Consider the following 14,711-nt stretch of genomic DNA (forward strand, 5'->3'; position numbering starts at 1 on the left):
CTGGCATACATGTGAATTCCAGGACAGTCAGAGCTACATAGTGATGAGACCCTGTTTCAAAAAAACTGAAAATGAAAAGCTTTAATAACAAATTCATTTGTTTAATGCTAGAATTCCATGAGACATTGTGCAAAGCACTTTAACATATATGTTCAATATGTTTTAATAGTAACAATATATGATACTGTATTAAATAATATATATTTTATCACACTGGCATTTTAATGTCATAGCACATTTATGAAGAAGATATTGCATCTTCCCTCTTTTATAAATGAGTCAATTGAGGCATTGAGAAGTTAAGTATTCTGCCCTAAGAACACAAAGTAGGAAAACTAAAGCAAAGGGTCCCACGTGTGTAGCTTAGACAGTGTGTTGCATAAGCAACACCCTGGAACACATACATGGAGGCAAACTACTCATACACATAAAATAAATAAATCTCTAAAAGAAAGAAAGGAGAGAGAAAGGAAGGAGAGTGGGAGGAAGGAAAGAAAGAAGGACTGTAAGGAAGAATGCTGGACAACCTGGAAAAGTGCCAGGATCCAAGAAGAAGCCGCCATCTGAGCCATCCTGAAGGTCAGGCTTGTCAGGGTCTGGATAGAAAGGTGGGGAACTGAAAAGCATTCCAACCAGGGTTTGAAGACTTGAGAAAATATAGACTGCCTGTGTCACTGGGGACACACGTAGGAGCCAGAGCCAGAGGGGAGGGAAGGCCCATTCCATTGAGGAATGTGAAGATGAGGGTTCCTGAGAGGTTTGCAGCCAGGAACTGACAAGGTTGGGCGTGGACAGCAGAGGTTTGGGAAGCCAAGGGAAGGAGCAGGAAGCCTCTTGACTGAACTCAGAATTCTACTCCAATGAGAGCTGGCTATTTCCTAAGGCAGGCAAGACCGGCCCGCCACGGTACGTGGCTGAAGCAATCCTGACGTCCTGCCCCGCTAACAGGAGCAGACGTCATCTCCCATTCTCACCTGGCCCAGGACATCAGACTTCCTTCCTGGGACTATTGTCCATCCCACCTCACCGCTGGAAGTATTGGCGTTGGCCTCTGAAATGTCCTTTAATCGTGTATGTGCGCTGGTGCACATGTGTGCCGTGGCACATGCATGATGATTAAAATCAAACTTGAGGGTGTTATTCCTCTTCTTTCCTAAGTCGGTTCTGGTGATGAAACTGAGGTCAGGCTTGGTGGCAAGTACCTTGGATTGCTCAGCCATTTCCCAAACAAACCAAGTTTTGTTGAAAAGTATTTCACATATCATGAAATTCCCTTTTTTGAAGAATGCACTTCAGTAGCTGTTAATGTTTCGGGAGTATCATCTGATATATTTGTGTGTCCACCGAACTAACCACTTTTAGAATATTTTCATGGTATCCAAAATGAACATCCCACCCTTTAGCTGTCATCCTCCGCCACCGTCCTTTGTCTAGGCTGTCTCTAGAGGTTTGTATGTTATGGAATAATAGCGTTTGGGGTTCATACAAATAGAGTCTTTAGTTTAGCGTGCTTCTAAGTGCATGTGTCATAGTATGGATCAATAATTATCTACTTTTTATTACCAGATGAATTCAGTCTTTTAGACACTTCATCCGCCCTTTTGTCAGTGGATGGGCCAAATTCAGCATAAGGTTTCCAGTTCTACCTCAACTCTGAGGTAAGTACCGAGATTACAGGAACATCAATTTGAAAGGTCATTCAAAGAAAGCTAAAGATTTTAAGATTTATTTATTTCGGGGCTTGGAGAGATGACTGAGATACTGTTCTTCTTGAGGACCAGAGTTCAATTCCCAGCTCCCACACTGAGCAGTTTACAACCGCCTGTAACTCCAGCCCAAGGGGATCTGACACCTCTGATTTACATTCATGTGCAAACACCCCACCACCACACACACATACATATAATTAAAATACTAAAAATATTTTTTAAAAAAAGGAAAGAAAAGAAGAGGGGGATATTTTTTTAAAAAATATTTGTTTTTATTTTATGTGTATGGGTGTTTCTCCTGCATGGAAATCTGTGCACCACATTTGTGCCTAGTGTGCACAAACGCTAGACGAGGGCATCACATCCCTAGAACTGGAGTTATAGACTCTTGTGAGCTGCCATGTGGGCTCTGGGAATAGAACCTAGGTCCTCTGGAAGAGCAGCCAGTGCTCTTAACTGCTGAGTCACCCCTCCAGCACCAGAAGTTAAGGGTTTTAAAGGACAAAGAACCAAAAATATGGGAGTAGAACCAAGGAAGAGAGGTGTCCCACACACACACACACACACACACACAAAGCAGAGAGAGAGAGAGAGAGAGGGAGAGAGAAGAGAAAACAATATTCCACAGATGTAGGAAGCTATGGATTTGGCAATATGGAGGCCACCATGGAAGCTTCAGCTGAAGTGATATCAGCATACCTCAGGAGGACACAGTGTACGGATGGAGAAGGAAGAGGAGGAAGATGCACCCAGGCGGTACCCTCTTCCTTGTTAGAGATCTTCAGTATCTGTGGTTCCAGCTCCTTCTGAGGCCCACAACTAGCCTGGCCTTGTTCTTTGGCTTCTTAGAAACTGCCTGTATGTCCCTAGTGATGCACCACCTTCTCTTCCCTGCCATTCAGAACAGCCCTTGGCTTTCCATAGATTAAATCTCACAGACAAAGTGACTGAGACTCAGGTGTCTTTCAAAAACAGGCAACTAATAGACAGTATCAAAACCCTAACCCCAGGCAACTTACCTTTGGGAAGCCCACGCCCTTTGATGTCTCTTCTTCTTTCTTGGAGTCCATTTCTATTAGCCCTTGCACAAATCTCAGTTTAAATTTTTTCTCTTAATAAACTCCACCTCCTTTTTATATGGGGGGAGAAAAACAAACACACAGGTTCATCCCAGAGCATCTTGTCTTGAAGACCTTGAAGAAAAGGGCAGCTATGCATGTATTAGTCCGCTTGTGTTACTAAAACAAAAATACCGGAGGCAGCTAACTTACAGAAATAAAAGGGTTACTTAGTTTACAACTTTGCAAGTTCAGAGACTAAGGGTGGTGGGTCACCACTGATTTGACCTCTGGTGAAGATAATCAAGGTGGAGTACACACTGGAGCTATTGCAAACTGAAGCAAGAGAAAGAGCTGGTGGAATCAGGTTTGTTCCTCCTACAACGATGCTTCCTCCTACAATGATGCTTTTGTGAGAACTCATAAAATGATGGGTGAACTGACCTTTCACTAGGCCTCAAGGCGACAGTGTCCTACCCTGATGGGACCTGAGACAGCAGCCACAAAGACCTTTAGTTTTGGGGTGTTGAGTTTGTTGTTGCTGTTGTCGTTGTTTTGAGGAAGGGTTGTTTGAGATTTTTTTTTTTTTTTTTGCTTTTTGTTTTGGTTTTGAGGCAGGGTCTCTTTATACAAACCAGGTTAGCCAGAACTCACAGAGATCCTCCTATCTCTGCCTCCCAAATGTGGAATTAAAGGAATGTGCCACCATGCCTGGCTTAACATACACACCTCTGGAAGGCAATCAATATCCAATGTATTTTTCCATATCATGGATAAGATCTGAAGAGAGATAAGGGAGAGGAGCTAGGGAGGTCTAATTGATTTGGAAAGCCTTAATGCTCTCTCTGGGTACGAGTTAGCTAAAGAACACTGGGAACTATTCAGTACCAATGCTAGAATCTGAATATTTTATCCATGCATGCCTTCTGTCTGCGTTGGTCTTAAGATTCACTGACGTGAGAGGCATCTGAAGTACTAGATAGGTAGGCAGCAGCAACTTCCCAGACAGCAAAATGTCTGGACATGGAAATGGCCTTTGATAGCCTCACGCTTCATAAACCATGCATGCTCCATTGTGCTCTCTTGACTTCAGCCTCCTGAAATCTATGACAGATTCTTCCAGGGTAAGGTCCTAACTTTACTCATATTTTTTATAATACCCAACAAAGAGCTACCAAAGACCACAGAGTATGGTCACTAAATCCAAAGACCAAAGAGTATGGCCACTAAATAGTTTAAGAATGGATAGATAACATAACATTCCTAAGTGTAATGGTCTGTCCTGTCCCTTTAAGAGACAAGCCCTGCCCACTTGCCCCACAAGCAGTCCAACCTGAGTCCCTTCCTTTCCACCTCTCTCCCAAAGAGGCAGCTTCTGCTTCTCTCCCTTCTCTCCACTTCTCCCCTCCCCCTTGTGTTTCTCTCTCTCTCTCTCTCTCTCTCTCTCTCTCTCTCTCTCTCTCTCTCTCTTCCTCCTCCTCCTCCTCCTCTCCCTTTTCCCCCTTCCCCTCTTTCTCTTTCCCCTCCATAACCCACTTTCTCTACATGGCGTGCCTAATAGGTCTCTGCCTTTCACACACCCCATCTGCAGCTCCTTGTGGGACTGGCTGCCCGCCACACACACAGGTCTCTCACCCGCCACATGGCTTCCTGCCTGGAACCAACTGCCTTTGTGGCCCACCATGGTCTTGTGCCCGCTGCTCACTGCAGTCACTCGGGAACCTGCAGCGTTTTATTTTTACCATAACACTAAAATGTGCAAACATTCACTCTTTGCACTTCCACTAGAATGTGAGTTTCAAGAAGCTGGCGATTCGACACACCTGGCTCAACACTGGAGTCGATTACTGGCGCTGACAAAGGCCTGGCCCACGACTCTGGAATGCAGGGATGATGGGGTGGAGAGAAGGCAACCTGAAAGTAGAAGGATCTGCAACCGCACGGAGCACTGTGGCAGCTCCACCCTGACTCTGGGCTCTTGTACTCCCTAACCAAGTCAGTTCCAAGCCTTAACTCATCACCTCCCCCATCCCACTGCCCTAGCCCGGGAATTTGAAGGTGGGGCCTTGGGTTTATAAAACTCTCAGTAAATTTTATTGTATGAAACTGTGACCCATGATCCCCAGGAAGAATTCAATGAAACCAGCTAAGCAGTTTGTTAATAATCTCTTTCTCCCTCCTAGTTTGGTATTTTAATCCTTTAAGAAAACTGGGAAAGACAGATCATTAGGGTCTTTCCCAGCTCCTAAGTTATTCCCCTTGTCCCTGAGCAGAAAGCAGTTTGTCAGGGGGCTGGAGGTTGAGGAGCCTGTACCCTTCAGGAAGCCGGCTCAGGTAAAACGTGGTAAAATGTGAGTGCCACACCGAGACTGGCCTGGACCAGATCCTAGCTCGCATTCTCTTATCTTGTTTTCTTAAAGTGTCTGGCAGGACCATTCTGGGAATGTGACTTAGGTCACCTCCTAGCCCTAAGGACAGATCTCTTTGCCTACTAAGAAATAGCTGGCTCTCCTGCGCCTCTCCAGGTCACCACACTGCTCCCAGCCCTCCTCTCGTGCCTCCCTAGCTTGCCGAAGAAGGCCTTGAAGTCTTGGGGGATTTCTTTTGTTGATGTTGGCGGTGGAGGTGGTGGTATCGAGTTTTGCTTTGTTTTTTTTCTGATTCAAAACAGATGGAACCAGGAACGAACAGTTGAAAAATTCTAAAAGCCACTTAACCTCTGGCATATTGCAAAGGGAAAACAGAAAGGACTAGAATATTGGTTCTGTAAACAAACCTGTAAACAAGCATGAATGCACATGGCGAGTGTCTTCAGATCCTGAGCAGCCCTGTCCAGCACAAATGCCTGGGACTTTAAATTTCTAAGACACCCACTTAAAACTTTTATTTTTTATTTTTTTTTTTTTTTTGGTTTTTCGAGACAGGGTGTTTCTTTTTTGAGACAAGGTTCTCTGTAGCTTTGGAGCCTGTCCTGGAACTAGCTCTTGTGGACTGGCCTGGCCTCGAACTCGCAGAGAATTCCGCCTGCCTCTGCCTCCCGAGTACTAGGATTAAAGGTGTGTGCCACTACTGCCTGACAAAACAACTCTTTCAAAGATGATGTGTGTGTGTGTATTTTTTTATTCAAAAATTTCCACTTCTTCCCCTCTTCCCATTCCCCTCCCGCTCCCCCACTCACCCTCTTCCCTCCCCCTCCAGTCTTAAGAGAGAGCAGAGTACTCTGCACTGTGGGAAGTCCAAGGCCCTTCTGCCTCCATCCAGGCCTAGGAAGGTGTGTATCCAAATAGACTAGGGTCCCATGCACCCTAGTTTGCATGTTTGTTCTACATGAAGTAGAAACAAGTCCCAGTGCCATTAACAATGGCTTCTCAGTCAGCCCCCATTGTCAGCCACATTTTGAGAGTCCCATTTGATCACATGCTCGTTCAGTCCCAGAGCAGCTGGATTTGGTGAGCTCCCATTAGAACAGGCACACTGTCTCAGTGGGTGGACCAACCCCTCGCGGTCCTGACTTCCTTACTCATCTTCTCCCTCCTTCTGCTCTTCAACGGGACCTTGGGAGCTCAATCCAGTGCTCCAATGTGGGTCTCTGTCTCTATCTCCATCCATCCCCAGACAAAGGTTCTATGGTGATATTCGAGATGTTCATCAGTGTGACTATGGGACAAGGCCAGTTCAGGCACCCTCTCCTCTCTTTTTATGACTCTAAAATCTGATATCTACTTTCTTTTTATAACACATTTTAATTCAGACCTACCACATTTCAAGTTCGTAATATCTACATGTGACTCCATGGACATACCAGCCCTTGGAGCACAGAGGCCAGAGGAGCAAAAGTTCAAGGTCATCCTCAACTATGTAATGAGTTCAGAACCAGCCTAAGCTGCAAGAAACCCTGTTTCAATGTTTAAAAAAATACACCGAAACTAATTGGAGGAGGTCTTCTGGTTAGAGACGTGGCTAGGGTGGCCATAGGAAGGGCAGAAAGACAAAAGAGACAGCAGGGCATGCAGACTGGTAAAGGAGAAAGAAAACAAGAGGGGTGGGGGTTCAAAGACACCAGCTTTGAGGTGGCCTAAGCTTGGAGAGTCCTACTATCTTTCTGTCTAACCCAAAGTTGTCCTTCCGCTCTGCTCGAGGCTCTGGCCAGAAAACTGGCTTCCCAGGTCTTCAGCAGGAATCTGTCTCCTGCGGTCCAAGGCAGCACTGCCGCCCTTGACTCTGGCTGCCTGTAATGACGCCTTCCTGGAACCTGTAACGATTCAAGTCCACACGCCCGAGGAGAATGTTCTGGTGCATTTAGGCCAAAGAAGCGCTGAGAAGGTGGCCTGGCTCAGATCACCAGCGGGGATAAGCAGGTACATTTGGCATGCACGTTTGTCTCGCTGACTGGGGAAAGGATTAGACATTTATCCTCAGTGTGAAGTGTACTCCAGCAAGACATTCAAAACCAGGATCAGAAGGGCAAGCCTGCTTCTGTCATGATCATGGCTGAAACAACAGTAGGCTGCGGTCCAGCTAAGGACATAAACAAGATGCTGAAGGAGCCCTAACAGCACTGCCTTGATTCCCCTAGGCAAACGTCGAGCTTTAGTGCACACTTGATACAATGGCGAGACTGTAGATGAAAATTCACATAGGCGTTTCAATCATGTCTTTGAAGAGACGGGAAGGGATCTGGTGTGTGTGCCTAGGGTGGGTTTGAAGCAAGAGCGGACCAAACAAAAAGGGTGTTTTTCTGTGGTGATGACGGCTTGGCCCCCTAATCTTGCCCCTCGTGGTCTAGGATGAGAAAGGATAGCAGCCAGGCAGTAGCAATCACACCAAAATAGAATTAGTAGTATGTTTACTGCCCAGAAAGAAGTCCCCCAGACAGATAGCATTTTCCAGAAGAATTGAATCTGGAGCTTAATAGACCTGATCTTAAATCCAGGAACAGGACATTGACTATGAAGCCTCCTGTTTAGTCTTACCAAGTGCCAACTACTCTTTGCCTAAACCAGAGACCAGCATTACCCAGGTTCGGAAGATAGAAGGCCACAGACTGATATATTTGAGTGTAGACCACAAGAACAACTCAGCAATGGGCATAAATCCTGGACTTGAAAATGTTTAATGGATCCCTGGGAAGCAAGCCTGACCTAGTTCAGGCTTTCCCTTTTCTGACATTTCCCAGGCAATCGCTGGGGGACTGCCAGAGATGTGTTATCTGAGGAGGATCCCACTACTAATCCATTCCCAACATTTGAAGACTCTGACCTGAGGTCCACTCCAAGGGGACTTGCAAGAGAAGAGGATGCCACCTCTCCACCAAGGCCAAGATAAGAATGAAGGGTTCAGGGAAGGGAGGGTGACAGGTTATGCAAAAGAGGAGCCAACATGTAAACCAATTCAGAAGTCCCTTGAACAGCCAATAGGATTCCTGACAGTCTCCTAGGGCATACACCACACCTGGCCATCATCTGAGATCTTTAATTATAATTTATTACTGTTGTTGTTTTTATTTATTGAGTTAGTTATTTTGAGACAGGGTCTCACTATGTAGAGTTTCCAGTTGGGTTGGAATTCACTATGTAGACCAGTCAGGCCTTAAACTCAAAGATCCCCTGCCTCTGCCTCCTGAGTCCTGAGATTAAGAGCATGTGCTGCCACATCTGGATAATTTTTTTAATTACTAAATTTTATTATATGATTCTCCCTCCAATGATACCTAAGACCTGAAGTCGAAAATCTTTTCTAAAATTTCATTTATTTGAGTTTTCACCCCAAACTGTTACTATACCTTCTTATTCAACTGAAGGACATGTTTTTCTCTAAGTCACAACTGGCCTTAACAGGAAGGAGGTGACACTCCCTAGAATTAGCAACAGAAAGTTCTGGTCAGCTGGAGGCCTAGGTATCCTGATAGGACCGCCTGCACACACCATATCTAATCTGGTGCCGGGAGAGCAATGACCCAGAAATCAGTTATAGATTTGAATGTCGGCTTTGCTATTGAGTTGTAAAATTTTTAACAAGCCATCCCTTCTTTGCACTGCCCACTCCCACAGGTAAATCTAGGACAAGACGAATTCAAAACTAGGAGCAGCTTCGCTTGCACAATGCCGCCTTGTTCTGGAGCGGAAGGACTGAAGCCGGGGATTGTGGAAATCGCTTCCATTTTTGAGCAACAGATATGCAGATAGGAAAATCCACTTGGTAACAAACCAAAGTCGGGTCTCAGATAAAACCCTAGGCAATATCCTACTGGTGATTTACTAACCTTAAAAAAGTCACCAAGCAGGGGCTGGAGAGATGGCTCAGTGACTAAAAGTACTGACTGCTCTTCCAGAGGACCTGGGTTCCATTCCCAGCACCCACATGGCAGCTCATAACTGTCTAAAGATCCAGTTGCAGGGGATTTGACATCTTCACACCAATGCACATAAAATAAAGTTAAATAAACCATTAAAAAATTTTTTTAAAAAGTCACCAGATTGCCTTGCCCTGTGCCTTTCTGGGACTTCCAGGGCGCAGGATCTTGCACAAGGAGCTGTGATTTGCAGGGAGACTCTGTATTGGGAAAGAAAGCACACTTGGCCAGACAGATAAACTTTTTATTTCTAGGGAGCTGATAGTATCCTACCACTGGGAACTAGAAAGGAGGGACCATTCCCTCTATTCAGTATCTGAGTGTGTAGAACCTGTTAAGGTGGGGAAGAAGCAGAGGTCTTGAGGCTTACGAGTAACTCTAGTCTGCAAATATCAGTCTTGATGTCTGCTTTCAAGAGGGTAATATGACCAGAGAGACAGAGGGAAAAGCCCAGAGAGAGCTGTGTAGAGTCTAGTCTAGTTAGATCACTAGTCCTTTCTTTCTTTCATTCTTTCTTTCTTTCTTTACTTCTTTCTTTCTTTCTTCCTCTCTCTCTCTCTCTCTCTCTCTCTCTCTCTCTCTCTCTCTCTCTCTCTTTCTGTGTGTACATAACATTCATTTATTTATCTTTGTGTCTGTGAGAAAGTCTCACTGGAGCATCCAGATGGCTCAGAGGGTCAAGGCACCTACTACCAAGCCTGATGACCTGAGTCCAAGTCCCAGAACACATATGGTGAAAGAAGAGACTGAGTGCAGCAATTGTCCTCTGACCTCTACACTCTCAACATGACACACCCACCCATCATGTGCACACATAATAATCTGAAAAATAAAATGTAATCAAAAGAAAAAAAATCTCACTATGTATCCCAAGCTGGCCTAAAACTCACCGTGTAGCCCTCAGACTTGGATGATGAGTGTGTTGCCTGGGCTGCTGCCTATGACTATGTCTGGGTCCATGGTCCTACCACAACCAGGGACTGTATTGATATCCATGGCCCAGGTTGCCACCAAAAGCCACATAGATGCCTGAAGTCTGGGTTGCAACCTGTGGCCATGAGGATATCCGCGGGTCATGCTGCCACCAGGGACATCCTGATGTGAGCGTCCTGTGCTGTCATCTGGGCCAGGGCTGCTTCAGGGAGTCATATCTCGGTCCGTGGCCTGACAGCAGTTGGGGTCTGAGTTGATGTCTGGGGTTCTTGTTGTCACCAAGGGTCACTAAGACTGGGGTCTGGTCAGTCTCCTGGGACCATGTCGGTGCCCAGGGACTATGCTGCCCCAGGAGCCATGTTTATCTGGGTTGCCTATGATGCCACTGGGGCCATGTTTGCATCCAACCTGAGCTATGGGCTCAGGGTCATTGTAACTACTCTATGTGAGCCAGCCCCATGCTTCACTGAACCTGGAATAGCTGGCCCTACCCTTCACTGGATACTGCAGCAGGTAAGCTGGTCTTACTCCTCACGGGAGAGCTAGCCCCCACTCCAGCATATCCCCAACCTCACCATAGGAGTGCACCTCATCTGAGTCACATAGTAGAGCTGACCCTGTGGTCAAGGAAGCAGGTGAGCCAACCCTGAGGGCATGAGAGCATGAGACCTGATCTGATCACCCCTCATCTGTCATGTGGTAGCATTAGTAAGGGAAAGATGGCCCTTTTAACCACTGCCACCTGTGGCATGTGAGAGCACTTGCCCTAGGGTCTCAAGAGTGAGAGAACTAGCCTGGCCCTCACCAGCTGCAACACATGGGAGAACAGGCCCTGCACCCCACCTGGGCTGCACACCAGAGCTGACCCTGCTATCAGAGGGTGAAAGTGAGCCAGTCCTAAGGGCATGAGAGCCCCCATCTGTAAGCCCCTTGCCCAAGGACAGATAGTTCCTAACATGCTGGAGACTACTGTTTATAAGAAATAACAAGCCAATGTTTTTCACTACCTTAAACAAGTTTGTTTGACCCATCTGCACCAGATGTGCTTGATCACATGTGAGCATGGGGGAAGGGGTGGTGGTTCTTAGGCATGAAATACATCAGGATGTACACTTGCCTCTGGTTGGCTATAGGCTGGAGGTCTGTCAGGATGTGTGCTTGTCTCTGATTAGACCTGATGAGAAATACTTAAGCTGCTGTAAATGGATACTTGGATCTGGAAACCAAGAGACAAACCTGTCCAGAGCCCATTTACCTGGCCAGCATTTAGTTAAAGCTTGCTTCAAATTTGGCTTTTAAATTATGGTAGGGTATACTCTGTGACTCAGTGGGCCACACTACAGCTACCATGATAAGATTCTACTTTTTGTGTACTTTTATTTTTGTTTTGTCTCTTTGTTTTGTTTGGATTTTGGTTTTTCTTTTAACTTTTCTTGATTTGGGGTTTTGGTTTGGGGTTAAGGTTGCAAGGGCTCAGGGTTAAAGTTACAAGAAGACAGGGAGATAAGTGGGATCTGAATGCATGATGTGAAATCCAGAAAGAATCAGTGAAAGTTATAATTTTAAAAAATCAGTTGAGAAACATTTCTTCCATTTATATAATATATGTTCAATTATATGTATGCTTACTATAAAAATATTAATATATTATTTATATATAAATATATTTCTATATAACAAATATAAACATTAATATTGCTATAAATATAAAATATATTACATATAAATTTATATTTACTTCTATATAGTAATAAAATTACTACACTACATAGTTAGACTTATTATTATGCTCCCTAATTTATAAATTTATAAATGACTCCTTCATACAAATGCCTCACTTTCCGAAGCACACTTTTGCTTACCCTTAGTCACCTGTTATCTCTCTCTGCGCTCAAGCTCTGCGGTCACCACCTCCTCCAGGGGGCGCTCTGGAGAAGACCAACACTGGGACCCAGGATCTTCTCTCTCTCAGGCAGAAATATCCAAAATTGGCCGTGGGAGATGGTGCGATGATCCTCTGTCACGTGAACAGTAACAAGAGATCTTCCACAAAAGAAAACAGAAAAAAAAAATGTATCACTCAGACAACCTGAGTTCCAGCTTGGTTCCATAATATAATAATTTGTGAAGGAGGACAATAGAGCAGCAGGCAGGACTCTTGGTGCAACAGATGGTCCTGCCGAGTTAAAGTGGGTCTAAGATGCCAGGAAATCCTCAGACATTGGGTTAAGTGTGGGGGTGGCTGGAAACCCTCTCTAAAGGTGTGTCATGATCCCGGCAAACACGGTCCCAGCAATCTGCACTCTGTCACAATGCTTCAGTAAACAACAGTGATCCCACAAGGTTATAAAGGGAAGCCAGGTGTGGTGGCACGCACCTATAATCCCAGCACTTGAGACAGACAGGAAGGGAGATGAGGCGCTTGGGATCATTCCAGCTGCATCGGGAGATGGAAGCCAGGAGGAGGTGTAACATGAGGGGGCCGGCTTGTTGGGGTTTCCATCCCTCCAAGAACCCCAACAGCTGGCAAGCAACAAAGAAAATCATACACAAGACTCCATAAGGTTATAAACTGATTGGCCCATTAGGTCAGGCTACTTATTAATTCTTATGACTTATCTTAACCCATTATTCTGATCTATGTTAGCCACACGGGCTCAGTACCTTTCTCAATGTGACAGCTTACATGTTGCCTCTTCGGTGGTCTGCTTGCAGGAGTGGCTGAGGAACTTCTCTGCTTCCCAGAATTCTCCTGTTCTCATTGCATCACCTCTACTTCCTGTCTGGTTTTCCCGCCTATACTACCTGCCTGACCAATCAGCGTTTTATTAAAATATGATTGACAGAATACAGACAATTCTCCCACATCAAGGAGGGGTGGGGATGGTAGCTAGCTGGTACTTTCCCAGCATGCATGGCGCTCTGGACTCGATCCCCAGAAGTGAATAGGCTGGGAATAGTATGCCCTTTACCCACCATACAGGAGGAAGAAACAGAAGGGTTAGGCGTCCAAGGCCTTCCTTGGCTTCATTTCCTGTTTGAGGGCAGTCTGGCATATATGAGACCCTGTCTCAAGTAAATAAATAAGTAACCCCCCCCAAAAAAAAATCAATAAAAGAGGAGGAAATCCCATCACCCAATGACATAGAACAAGATATTGCCCCAAATTTATTTAGTTTTTGAGGTATGGATTTTCTACATAGCCCTGACTGTCCTGGAACTTCATATATTAGGCTGACCTCGAACTCACAGAGATCTGCCTACCTCTGCTTCCTGAGTGCTGGGATGCACACGCCACCACCACCTGGCTTTGTCCAAAATTTCTAATAATGATGGCAGTACAAACAAATCTGCTGCAATGCAGCTGTCTAAACCTGCAACACAGGTAGAGAATCATATTCAACAATAACAACAAATGACAGTGTTACTGATCTATGCAGTTAGTATACAATTGTTTATAATTCTTGCAGTGCATTCCTTTTATATATTAAAAAGTTTTCTGTAAAGACATGCCAAGACAGTCGCACTCCCAGACACCTTGTTCTTAGTTTTTGGTTCTTGGTTCTGAGAACAAGAAAGGGTCTTTCTGTGGAGCCCAGGCTGGCCTCAAACTCTCTACCTTCCTTCTCTAGCCTCAAGGGCTGGGATTGCAGCTATGGGCCACACACACCTGGCCCTGTGTCTCTCAGTTGCATCAGTTCCTCGGGTGCTTGACTTACACTGAGGTCGCCATTGTTTGAGCATTTTCTATACAAGTACTGTATTCACGTCACCTACCCTCACCTCCCTCCAACTCCTCCCAAGCCACCCCCTTCTCAAACTTTTGACCTCTTCTTGTTATTGTTACATATTTCCACGTATATGTGTTTATAAAGACAACCTGCCAAATTCACTTAGCGCTGCTCCTATGCAAGGCTGATCTCTTGGGATTGGCTAACCTAATGTGGGGCTCGTCCCTGGAGAAGACTGACTCTCTCTGAGCAACCGACATTTGCCTGTAGCTCTTCACCTACGAGTAGAGAGGCTTGTGAGAAGGTTGTCTTGTTCCTTGTGACCTTGGGAACAATAGGCCACACCATGTGTATATAGACACATAAAATACCACATAGTCTGTGTGCTGCAGGCTGTACAACTGGAGTTTGTGTAAATGTGACCTATGATATTTACATAAGGCAGAAACTGCTTAAGGACAAATTTCTCAGAATGTATTGCTGACAGTCAGCCCATGTCTACCTGGACTGGGAAGGGATTCTCACATCAGTTCGCCTCCAATATCCACCCACACTTTTTAAGCTGAAGAAACAGTCTCTGGTTAGGTACCTTCAAACGTTCTTCTTTCACACGGTTCTTTACTACAAAGAAGCCTGAAGCAGGGCATGGTGACTCATGAGGCTTGGCACAATGTGGTCTTGATCATTTTAACCACTCTTCTCCATGAGTTCAAATTGTAAATTCAGAGCTAGTCTGGGCTTCTTAGCCAGACTCCGTCTCAAAGAAAGAAAGAAAGAAAATCAATAAATCTATAAGAAGATCGGCTGAGCACTTGGTAGCCTTTTTCATTGAATATATTACTTAATTTTGGAACAACCCTGTAGTTATTTTTTTCAGATAATAAGTTTACAGATCAATGAACCAAGATACAGGAACGAAAAGTAATCT

At 45.1% G+C, this 14,711-nt stretch overlaps 2 long non-coding RNA genes across 4 annotated transcripts in view; one reads left to right on the forward strand and one right to left on the reverse strand.

Annotated features, from left to right (window-relative positions):
• The window catches only part of LOC125391809 (uncharacterized), a 37,773-nt gene extending 24,918 nt beyond the window's left edge, over positions 1 to 12,855 (reverse strand). For 2 of the 3 annotated variants that reach the window (XR_015737911.1, XR_015737910.1), the window contains exons 1-2: positions 12,717 to 12,855; positions 11,915 to 12,095 (exon numbers count right to left, since the gene is read on the reverse strand). This is a non-coding gene — a long non-coding RNA (uncharacterized LOC125391809). Of the gene's footprint in view, positions 1 to 11,914; positions 12,096 to 12,429; positions 12,572 to 12,716 lie in introns of those variants that run through there. The other variant, XR_015001386.2, reaches the window with a different exon arrangement.
• On the forward strand, positions 1,571 to 4,879 carry LOC125391810 (uncharacterized). The gene is made up of 2 exons (XR_015001385.2): positions 1,571 to 1,658; positions 4,556 to 4,879. It is a non-coding gene; the product is annotated as an uncharacterized LOC125391810 (long non-coding RNA).
• Positions 12,856 to 14,711: the final 1,856 nt, after the last annotated feature.

This window comes from Myodes glareolus, chromosome 5 (genome assembly GCF_982192425.1).
Source record: "Myodes glareolus chromosome 5, mMyoGla1.1, whole genome shotgun sequence".
NCBI classification, from domain to species: Eukaryota; Metazoa; Chordata; class Mammalia; order Rodentia; family Cricetidae; genus Myodes; species Myodes glareolus.